Source organism: Chiloscyllium plagiosum, chromosome 37 (assembly GCF_004010195.1).
Source record: "Chiloscyllium plagiosum isolate BGI_BamShark_2017 chromosome 37, ASM401019v2, whole genome shotgun sequence".
Taxonomy (NCBI): Eukaryota; Metazoa; Chordata; class Chondrichthyes; order Orectolobiformes; family Hemiscylliidae; genus Chiloscyllium; species Chiloscyllium plagiosum.
Genome location: NC_057746.1, coordinates 8,791,896 through 8,804,303, shown reverse-complemented (window position 1 = coordinate 8,804,303; position 12,408 = coordinate 8,791,896). Strand labels below are relative to the sequence as shown.

The 12,408-nt window shown below is 43.2% G+C and overlaps 1 protein-coding gene across 1 annotated transcript in view; it reads right to left on the bottom strand.

Moving 5' to 3' along the window:
• LOC122541280 (complement C4-like) overlaps positions 1–12,408 on the bottom strand; it is a 65,125-nt gene that overhangs the window by 20,809 nt on the left and 31,908 nt on the right. The window lies entirely within an intron of this gene.

The following is a 12,408-nucleotide window of genomic DNA, read 5'->3' as shown; positions in this document are numbered from 1 at the left end:
GAGGCCAATAACGAATTTCTGGCATGATATATGCCAGGGTCAGGGATGTCACTCAACACTTGAAGTTTATTCTGAAGGGAGAGGACAAATTAAAAGAGATCATGGTACATATTGGTACCAATAATTGAGGTAGAAAAAAGGAAGAAATCCTGCCCGTACAATTTATGGAATCAGGAAATTGATTAAAGAATAGAACTCAAAAGGTAGCAATCTTTAGATTATGTTGGGTGCCACATGTGAGTGAGTAGGTTAGCCAAGGTGAATGCATGACTGGAGAGAAGGTACGGGAGGGAGACCTTTAGATTTATGAGATATTAGCACCATTCTGGTGCAACATGTACAACATGGATGAGTTTGCACCTGAACTGGAATGGGGCCAAATTCCTTGCAGGGAGGTTTGCTCGATCTGATGGAGTTTAAACTACCGTATGTACTTGAGTAATAGTCAATCTCATGTAAAGGTCAACTCACTTAGTTTCGGTCAAATACCCTGGAATTTTCCATATACCTTGTGTAAATGTTGACCCTAGTTCCTCACAGATAATAGATCAACGTTTATGAGTCAGTGTGCCGACCATCACTTCCGCCCCAGTATTCCAGTTTGCTGGTTGTTCTGCTTCCTCCCGCTCTTCCAGTCCACTGGCTGTTGTGTTCTTCTCCAGGTTTTCAGAATTCCTATAATTTGGGGGTTTTTTTTCCCCTTTATTCATTTAGACATCAGTTGGGCTTCTGTTAATGATACGGTCTGAATTTTTGACAGGCATGAACTTCAGCCCCTGAAAAATAGTATCCATGTAATAGTCGACCCCGTAATATTTAAGCTTAAAAAGTAGTGAGAAAAATTTGACTATTGCTCAAATATATATGATAATTTGATGGGGGATGGAATCTAGACAAAGGTCCAACAAGGAGAAATGAAATGCCAAAGTTAGAACAGACAATAAGGGAGTCCAGAAGGCATAAAAATTATTGGCGACTTAAGGTGCAACTCGGAGAAAGTGAGGACAGCAGATGATGGAGATCAGGTCAAGAGTGTGGTGCTGGAAAAGCACAGCAGGTCAGGCAGCATCTGAGGAGCTGGAGAATTGATGTTTCGGGCATCAGCCCTTCATCAGCAATATGGAGGGGGAGGGGGCTGAGAGATAAACAGCAGTGTGGCAGTGGGGGAAGGTAGCTGGGACGGCAATAGCTGGGTGCAGGTGGGAGGTAATTGTGATAGGTCAGTTGGAGGGTGGAGCAGGTGGGTGAGAAGGAAGATGGACAGATTATACAGGGCAAGAGGGCAGTGCCAGGTTGGAGGGTTGAATCTGGGATGAAGTGACAGAAGGGGAAATTTGGAAACTGGTGAAGTCGATGTTGATGCTGTGTGGTTGCAGGGACATGTGGTAGGTGGCTTTGATTTGGCAGAGGAGGAGGCCCAGGATTTGCACATCCTTGGGGGAGTTGGAGGGGGATTGAAAGTGGTTGACCACAGGGTGGCATGGTCGTTTGGTGTGTGCATCCCAGAGATATTCCCTGAACTGCTCCATGCGTTGGCGTTCTGTCTCACCGATGTAGAGGAGACCACATTGAGAGCAATGGATGCAGTCGATGAGGTGGGTGGATGTGCAGGAAAATCTCTGCTAAATTTGAAATAATCCTTTAAGGCCTTGGATAGACGTGAGGGGGGAGGTGTGGGTGCAGGTTTTACACATCTTGCGGCAGCAAGGGTAAGTGCTGGGAGTGGACGGTGGTTGGTTGGGGGTGGGGGGCGGCGTGGACCTGACGAGGGAATGATCTCTGTGGAATGCTGATAGGGATGGGGAGGGAAATATATCTCTGGTAGTGTGGTCTGAGTGTAGGTGGCAGAAATGGCAGAGATAATAAGCTGTATCCAGAGATTTGTGGGTTTGAAGGTCAGGACTGGGACATTTCATCCTTGTTACAATTGGGATGGGTGGGTTCAAGGGCGGAGGTATGGGAAATGCAAGAGATACCCTGGAGTGCAATTTTGATCATGTGGGAGGGGAAATTGCGGTCCTTGAAACAGGAGGACATTTGGGATGTCCAGGAGTGGAACTGCTCCTTCTAGGAGCAGATACATGTAGGTGGAGGAATTGGGAATAAGGGATCACGTTTTTACAGGAATGGGAATGGGAGGTTATGTAGTCAAGGTAGCTGTGGGAGACAGTGGGCTTTATTTTCCCGCACATCCATCCACTTCGTCTGCTGCATTTGTTGCTCTCAATGTGGTCTCCTCGACATCGGGGAGATAGAATGCCAACTCACAGAGCATTTCAGGGAACATCTCTGGGGCACACATACCACACAACCCCATCGCCCTGTAGCCAATCACTAACTCCGCTCCCCCCACTCCCCCAAGGTTATGCAAAGTCCTTGGCCTCCTCCACTGCCAAATCAAAGATACCCACCAAACGGAGGAAGAATGCCTTATTTTCCACCTTGTGTCCCTTCAATCATACAGCATCAACATCGACTTCACCAGTTTCCAAATGATCCCTCCCCCCAACGGACCCCAGATCCAACCCTCCAACTCTGCACCGCACTCTTGTCCATCTTCCTTCCCACCTGCCCACTCCACCCATCCCACCGACCTATCAGATTACCTATGACGTGCATCCACCTATTGCCTTCCCAGCTACCATCCTCCACAGTGCCAACCCCACCCTCCTATTTATCTTTCATCCCCCTTCCCCCTCCACTTTCCTGACAAAGGGCTTATGCCTGAAACGTCAACTCTCCTGCTCCTAGAATGCTGCCTGACCTGCTGTGCTTTCTAGCACTGCCCATTTCGACTCAGTTAAGGTGCAAGAGTGTTTAGCATTGTTGGATAGTATTTATTATAATGTAAGGAGTCTGATGAACAAGGCACAAGTTAAAACATGGGAACACAATGTCATTGCTATCATGAAGACAGAGTCGTAGAGCCATCCAGCACAGAAACAGACCCTTCAGTCCCACCAGTCCATGCCGAGTTCAATCCCGAACTAAATTAATCCCACCAGCCTGCTCCTGATCTATATCCCTACAAACCTTTTTGTACTTATCCAAACATCTTTTAAATGTTGTAATTATGCTCACATCCATCATTTCCTCAGGAAGCTCATTCCACACACAAACCACCCTCTTTGTCCACCATGTCCTTTTTTTCAAATCTGTCTTCCCTCAGTTTAAAAATGCGCTTGCTAGTATTGGAATCACCCATCCTCAGGAAAAGACATGCTCCGTTAATTTTATTTTGACCACTCATTATTTTATAAATTTCTACAAGGTCGCCTCTCAACCTCTTGCACTCGAGTGAAAAAGGTCCCAGCCAATCTAATTTCTTTGTAACTCAAACTTTCAGCATCATCCTGATGAATATTTTCTGAACCCTCTCCAGCTTAATAATATCCTTCCTCTAACTGGGCGAACAGAATTTGTCACAGTATTCCAGAAGAGACCATACCAATGTCTTGTACAACATGATCTCACAACTCCCACACTCGAAGGACTCAGCAATGAAGGCAAATATGCTAAATGCCCTTTTAAGCATCTTGTCTATATGTGACGCAAACATCAAAGACCTGTAGGTCCCTCTCCTCTACACCACTACTCAATGACTGACCATTAATTGTATAAGTCCTATCACTACCTGTTGTACCAAAATGCAGCATCTCGCATTTATCCAGATTGAACTTTATCTGCTATTTTTCAACCCAATGACCCATTTCATCAAGATACCTTCATCACCTTAGAAAACCTTCTCTACTATGAAAACAATTTAATTGTCATTTGCAAACTTACTCACCATGTCTTCTCAACAAAATCATCTAAATTTACAAACAAGAGAACCCAGAACTGGTCCCTGTGCAACACCGTAGGTGACAGGCCTCCAGTCCAAAAACAAACCCTCCACCATTATTCTCTGTCTCCTTCCATTCAGCCAATTATGTATGCAATTGGCAAGCTCACCCTCAATCCCATGTGACCTAAATTTACCAATTTGTCTACCATGTCAAAGGCTTTACTAAAGTCTAAGTAAACAATGTCTACATCCCTGCCATCATCAGTGTTTTTGATAACTTCCTCAAAAACCTCAATCAAGTTTGTGAGACGTGATTTTCCTCACACAAAACCATGCTGACTGTTCCTAAGCGAAACTTTGCCTCTCTAAATGACCATAAATCCTATCCTTTGAAATCAACTCCAATGATTTACCCACAACCCAAGTCAGACTCACAGATTATAGCTTTCCAGTTTCTCCTTCCAACTTTTTCTGGAACAAAGCTACAACGTTAGCCACCCTTAGGTCATTAGGCACCTCACTCATAGTTATAGATGATGCAATATTTCTGCAAGGGGTCTCGCAATTTCCTCCCTTACTGTCCACTATATTCCAGGATACATCCGATTGGGTCCCTGAGAGTTAACAAATTTATATTCTCTAAGACCTCCAACTTCCTCTTCTGCAATGTGAGCTGTTTTTAAAATAAAAAAAATTATTTCCTTCCATTCTTCAGCATTCATTTATTTCTCCGTTGTAAATCTGGTGTGAAATATTCATTTAGTATCTCTCTCATCTCCTGGGGTTCAACTAAAAGGTGAACTCCTTGAACTTCAAGGTGTCTTACCCTGTCTCTGGTTACTCCCTTACTTTTATATACGTGTAAGATCTCCTTGGATTACCAGTCAATATTATCCTATATCCCCTCTTTGCCTTCTTGGTTTCTTTCTCAGAAATGCCCTACAAATTTTATATTAATTAACAGATTCAATTGAACCAAAGAAAGGCTGGATTGGTAACTCAATAGCCCAGCATATTGGATCTTCAGGTGAGACAGGGAAAGGTGAAAAAATAAAGAGATTTTCTGTATTGATCAGGGAAGTTACTGAAGCATTAAGGAGGAATGATAGCTATGAAGTCTCCTCAAACTAAGCCACATGGGTAGAATACAAAAATCAAAAGGAACAAGCAAATTGCTGATGCTGGATTATAGTACCCAACAGCCCAAGTGAAATTGTAGGGAAAATATGCAGGAAAATTACAGAGAAGCTTAAAACACAGAGGGTAGCAAATGGACAGGACTTGAACTTTTCCAACACTAACCGAGGTGGTCAAGTTGTGAACTGTTCAGACAACGCAGAATGCTTAAAATACATCCAGAAGAGCTTTTAACATCTGAATGTGTAAGGCCCTAAGAGTGCAGGGGCAGCAGTGGTCTTATTTTTGGTGAATGGAGTCAGGCAAATATTTAAATTAACAGCGGGGGGAGCATTTTGCAGAAAACATGGATTCAAGATAGCGACAGAAAAGGGTAGAAACGGGCCTGAAATCAACAGTCTAATTTGGAGGAAGGCTCAGGTTAATAAAACCAAGGACAATTTGCCCACAGTTGGCTGACAGTCTAGAATTTCAAGTCAATGTCTGTCAGAACAATGGGACACACTCAAGAAGGAATTAGAATTAGTACAGTGTCAACATGTTCCAGTAATGTCAAAGCTAACAAGTCTTGTGAACTGTGGGTATTAAAGGATATACAGAGTCAGATAACTAGAAAAAAGGGAGGCTTACGGCATTTACCAAGGACTACAAACAACAGAAACGCAAGAGGAATATCGAATGTGCAAAGGGAAACTCTGAAAAGAAATGAGGAGAGCAAAACAGTGACCTGCATGAAGTATAGCAGGTAAAATATAGATAAATCCTCAGATTTTGTAATTAATTATTAAGAATAAAAAGGAGAACTAGGGAAAGGATAGGGTTTATTAAGGCAGCAGAATTAAGTGTGCGAGAAGCCAGAGTCCATTGTTATGCTAAATGAACACTTTGTGTATGTTGTTCAGTAGTGAGAGAGAAGTTTGTCATGGTAGTCAGGGAGTTGGGCTATGATGTACTTAAAGATCGATGGAGCAGGCTCGAAGGGCCAGACGGCCAACCATGCTCCTATTTCTTATGTTCTTAAGTTAGCATCACCAGAGAGAAGAGTGATAGTGAGGAAAGAGATCAATCTGTGACTGGTACAGTTGGGAAAAGGAGCAAGTCAAACAGTCAAGGCAGAAGGGACAAAGCAGAGAACAAGATAGGATTGATAAACTAAACTACATTCACTTCAATGCAAAAGGGCTAACAGGAAAGGTAGATGAACTCAGGGCATAGTTAGATACATAGGACTGGGATATCATAGCAATTACAGAAACATGGCTCAGGGATGGACAGGACTGGCAGCTTAATGCTCCAGGATACAAATGCAACAGGAAGGACAGAAAGAGAGGCAAGAGAGGAGGGGGAGTGGCATTTTTGGTAAGGGATAGTATTACAGCTGTGCTGAGGGAGAATATTCCTGGAAATACATCCAGGGAAGTTATTTGGCTGGAACTGAGAAATAAAAAAGGATGGTCACCTTATTGGGATTGTATTATAGACCCCCTCGTAGTCGACAGAAAATGGAGATACAAATTTGGAAGGAGATTTCAGTTATCTGTAAGAATAATAGAGAGGTTATGGCAGGAGATTTTAACTTTCCAAACACAGACTGGGACTGCCATAGTGGTAAGGGTTTAGATGGAGAGGAATTTATTAAGTGTGTACAAGAAAATTTTCTGATTCAGTATTTATTTGTACCTACCAGAGAAGGTGCAAAACGTGGGAAATAAGGCAGAGCAGGTGACTGAGGTATCAGTGGGGGAGCACTTTGAGGCCAGTGACCATAATTCTATTAGTTTTAAAATAGTGGTGGAAAAGGATAGATTGGATCTAAAAGTTGAAGTTCTAAATAGGAGGAAGGCTAATTTTGGTATTAGGTAAGAACTTTCAAAAGCTGACTGGGGCAGATATTTGCAGGTAAATGGACAGCTGGAAAATTGGAAGCCTCCAAAAATGTGATAACGAGAGTCCAGATACAGAATATTCCTGTTAGGGTGAAAGGAAAGGCTGGTAGGTATAGGGAAAGATGGATGAATTAAGAAATTGAGGTTTTAGTTAAGAAAAAGAAGGAAGCATATGACAGGCATAGAAAGGAGAGATCAAGTGAATCCTCAGAAGAGTATAAAGGCAGTATGAGTATACTTAAGAGGGAAACCAGGAGGGCAAAAAAGGGACATGAGGTAGCTTCAGCAAATAGGGTTAAGGAGAATCCAAAGGGTTTTTATAAATACATTCAGGACAAAAGGGTAACTCGGGAAAGAATAGGGCCCTTAAAGATCAGCAAGACAGCCTATGCGTGGAGCCACAGCAGATGGGGGATTATTTGGATCAATGTTTACTGTGAAGGACACAGTAGATATAGAATGTGGGGAAATAGATAGTGGCATCTTGAAAAAAATCTATATTACAGAGGACGAGGTGCTGGATGTCTTGAAAAGCATAAAAGTCGATAAATCCCCAGGACCTGGTCAGGTATACCACAGACCACTGTGGGAAGCTAGAGAAGTGATTGCTGGGCCCTTGCTGAGATACTTGTATCATCGATAGTCACAGGTGAGGTGCCAGAAGACTGGATGTTGGGTTATGTGGTGCCACTGTTTAAGAAGGGTGGTAAGGAAAAGCCAGGGAACTATAGACCGGTGAGCCTGACATCGGTGATGAGCAAGTTGTTGGAGAGAATCCTGAGGGATAGCTATTTATATGTATTTGGAAAGGCACGGTCTGATTAGGGAAATCAGCATTGTTTTGTGCGTGGGAAATCATGTCTCCCGAACCTGATTGAGTTTTGTGAAGAAGTAACAAAAAGGATTGATGAGGGCAGAACAGTGCAGATGTGGATTTCTGGAAGGCATTCAACACGGTCCATCATGGGAGATCAGTTAGCAAGGTTAGATCTCATTGAATACAGGGAGAACTAGCCATTTGGATACAGAACTGGTTCAAAGGTAGAAGACAGAGAGTTGTTTTTCAGACTGGAGCCTTGTGACTAGTAGAGTGCCACAAGGATCGGAGCGGGGTCCACTACTTTTCATCATTTATATAAATGATTTGGATGTGACCATAGGAGGTATAGTCAGTAAGTTTGCAGATGACACCAAAATTGGAAGCATGTGGACAATGAAGAAAGCTACCTAACAGTACAACGGGATCTTGATCAGATGGGCCAATGGGCTGAGAAGTGGCAGATGGAGTTTAATTTAGATAAATGCGAGGTGCTGCATTTTGAAAAAAGAAAATCAGAGCAGGACTTATACACTTAATGGTAAGGTCCTAGGGAGTGTTGCTGAACAAAGAGACCTTGGAGTACCAGTTCATAGTTCCTCGAAAGTCGCAGTTAGATAGGATAGTGAAGAAAGCGTTTGGTATGCTTTCCCTCATTGGTCAGAGCATTGAGTACAGGAGTTGGGAGGTCATGTTGCAGCTGTACAGGATGTTGGTTGGACCAATTTTGGAATATTGTGTGCAGTTCTGGTCTCTTTATTATTGGAAGGATGTCGTAAAACTTGAAAGGATTCAGAAAAGATTTACAAGCATGTTGTCAGGGTTGGAGGATTTGAGCTATAGGAAGAAGCTGAACAGGCTGGGGCTGTTTTCCATGGAGCATCAGAGGCTGAGGGGTGACCTTATAGAGGTTTAAAAAATCATGAGGGGCATGGATAGGATAAATAGGTCTTTTCCCTTGGGTGGGGGAGTCCAGACCTAGAGGGCATAGGTTCAGGGTGAGAGGGAAAAGATATAAAAGGGTCCCAAGGGGCAACTTTTTCACACCAGAGGATGTGGTGAAGGCTGGTACAATTACAACATTTAAAAGACATCTGGATGGGTATACGAATCGGAAGGGTTTAGAGGGATATGGCCCAAGTGCTGGCAAATGGGCCTAGATTAGGTTAGGATATCTGGTCAGCATGGATGAGTTGGATCAAAGGGCCTGTTTCCGTGCTGTGATCTATGATCAGGCCGGCTTAAAAGTATACATCTATGGGACCAACTGAAGTATATCTCATGTTGTTGGTTGAGGCAAGGGGAGAAGTAGCAGGGCAATAATTTTTAAATCCTCTTTGGCCACAGGAAATATGCCAGAGGATTGAAGGACAGACCATGTGGAGCCATTATTCAAGATGGGAGCAAGAGACAATCCAAGAAACTATAAGCCATTGAGTTGAACTTCATTAGTAGGAAAACTGTCAAAAGCAATTCTCAGGGAAGTAATTAATCCACACTTGAACAGGCAGGGAATAATCAATGTCATAATTATGTGAAGGAAGGTTCACTTATGAAGAATTTGATTGAAATATTGTGTACAATTCTGATCTCCCTGCTATGGAAAGAATGTTGTTAAACTATAAAGGGTGCAGAAAAAGAATTACAAGGAAGTTGTCAGGACTTGAATGGCTGGATAGGCTGGGACCTGTTCTCACTGCAGCCTTGGAGGCTGAGGGTTGACTTTATTGAGATTTATACAGTCATGAGGGCCATAGATAAGGTGAATAACCAAGGCAGAGCAGTCCAAAACTGGCAGGCATAGGTTCAATGTGAAAGGGGAAAGATTTAAAAGACAGCTGAGCTGTCAGTAGCAGTAGTAGAGGTGGGTACATGACAATATTTAAGACACTCGGACAGGTACACATAAAGGAAGGGTTGAGGGGGAACAAAGCACATGTAAGCAAATGGAGCCAGTTAAGTTTGTGATACCTGTCAGCAAGGATGTGTTGGACCGGTGGGCCCGTTTCTGTGCTGTATGACTCAATGAAGAGATAACTAGATGTGTGGATGAGGGCAATGCATTTGATATAATCTACTTGGCTTTTGACAAGGTCCCACATGGGAGACTGTTCGCAAAGGAAAAAAATTCTATGGGATCCAAAGTCTATGGCACATGGAATTCAATCCAGCCACATATAATGTGGTGTACTTGGGCAGGACATAGCAGGCACGGGAATTCACCAAAACTCCATTGTTAGCACCTTCTAACGCACAACCACTTCTGTTCAGAAGGACAAGGGCAACAGAAACGTAGGAATCCTGAGTGACAATCTTGGAATTCACTCCTTCATGAAATTGTGAGTCTATCTGTAGGACGTGGGCTGTGGCTGTTCCAGAATGCAGCTCCCAATCACCTCAATACATACATACTTGAATTCTGTTAATTAAGTTCTCATACACTGTTTTTGGAATACTAATTGGCTCATTGTTATTGAACACAAAATTATCAAAAATGCTCCAGTACTTCGTGGCAGAACTTTGTATTTGCCTGAGAAGGCAGACTTTTTATAATGATCCATCAAATGGAAACAAAACACATTGTTACAGCAGCCAAGACATTATACTTCAAATTCTGGAGTAAAGCAAGGTTCCACAACCCACTGGAATTAGCTCAATACCACAGCCCATTAGTTCGTCTCAAATTCTTTGATGGGGCAGGATAGGGATATAGATTGTCTCAGGCCTTGAGAGACCACCAAAACTGCTTGGAATATCAAGTTAATGTACCTTTGCCAGCAGCCTCTCATCTAGTTCAAGAAATGTAACACGTCATTTTTAAAAATTCTTTCACGAGATTAGATTAGATTACTTACAGTGTGGAAACAGGCCCTTCGGCCCAACAAGTCCACACCGACCCTCTGAAGCGCAACCCACTCATTCACCTACATTTACCCCTTTTACCTACCACTACGGGCAATTTAGCGTGGCCAATTCACCTGACCTGCACATCTTTTGGACTGTGAGAGGAAACCGGAGCACCCGGAGGAAACCCACACAGATACGGGGAGAACGTGCAAACTCCACACAGTCGCCTGAGGTAGGAATCGAACCCAGGTCCTTGGCACTGCGAGGCAGCAGTGCTAACCACTGTGCCACCATGCCACCCACTTATCTTCCCAAATTGTTGGTGTCACTGACTCAAGAGAAAGTTGCCCTTGAGAAAGTCAGGGTGTGCTGCTGTATTGATTAACTGCAGTCAATTCTGTTTCATTAAGGAGTGAGTTTCATGATTTCGACCCTGAAGGAACTGCAATATATTTCATTTCAGGATCATGAGTGGCTTGGATAGGAACTTGCTGCTGGTAGGTTCCTGTGTATATATTGTTCTTGCCCTATTAGATATCAAAGATCATAGTTTTAAGACCACAAAGAGGTCTCTTGAGCCTGCTCCTCCATCCAACAGGACGATGACGGATCTGATCTGCCTCATGTTGACCTTCCCTATCTTTTCAGCTTAATCCTTGAATTGCCTACATGCCAAGAATTTATCTACCTCAGTCATACATATGCATTAGGGCTCTGCCGCCACAAGGTCTCTGTGGTAAGGAGTTCCAAAGACTCACAAACCTCTGGAAGAAAAAAAATCCTCCTCATCTCAGTTTTAAATTGAGTCTTTATTTTGAGTCTATGCCCTGTGGTCCTAAACTCTTGTGTGAGGGAAAACAGCCTCTCAGCATTTACCTTGTTGTGACTGGATAGGCCACTCAAAATGATGGACTTATGATAAAAGGGACAATAAATGAGGCATGCTGGGAAACTGAGGCAAGCCGTGGCTAAACATGACTGCTCAAAGGCACTGAAATAAACAAGCTGCAGAATCCAGACAGGCTGCAGCCACAGACAGATAATATACAATTGACTCAGCAGCTGCAGACAGTACAAAATGCACTTGAATTTGAACTGAATGCCATCCACAGGACAATCAGAAACATTGAGTTATTTACCAGACGAAGGCGTGCCTCACACACTTATTTGGAAAGGGTACCTGACCTCCATGCTCCCAACACCTCTAGGAATGGATGCCCATGGACCACTCTGCCATCAACTTGTCAACTGCTGGTTTTCTGATCGATTAGGGTGATCAAGCCCTGATCGATTTGTTGGTGGACATCAGAGACCCTCCCAAAAGGGCGCGAAGACTTCTAAATATAAGAATAATCGCAACACCACCCTCAGAGCAGTATCTCAAGACTAACTACCGTGAAGAGAAGACACCCTTGGGACCAGCGGGAGAAAAGACCAAATGATCAAAGTCAAGATCCAGTGTGGTGGTAGATGATCATCCATAAATAAGTTAAAGAACAAGATAGTTGATTAGATTTATAGTGCAAATCGTTGGTTTGTAGTGAATTTTGTTATTTCAATATTAAATCAAGAAATATTATCGCTTATTACTATTAAGAGTCGACTCGTAGATTTTTTGTTAGATATAAGAATTAAAGTACACTGTCTGACAAGTGCAACACTGTCAAGACTCTATGTTTCAGAGTGATTACCTCTGATTCTTTTAAACTCGAGTGAGTAGAGTCCCAAAATGTTTAGCCTTTGCTTATAAGACAATCCGTGTCGAGAGTGTGGTGCTGGAAAGGCACAGCAGGTCAGGCAGCATCCGAGGAGCAGGAGAATCGACGTTTCGGGCATAAGCCCTTCATCAGGAATGAGTCTTGTGGGTCAGGGCTGAGAGATAAATGGGAGGGGGGGGTGGGGTTGGGGGAAGGTAACTGGGGAAGTGATAGGTC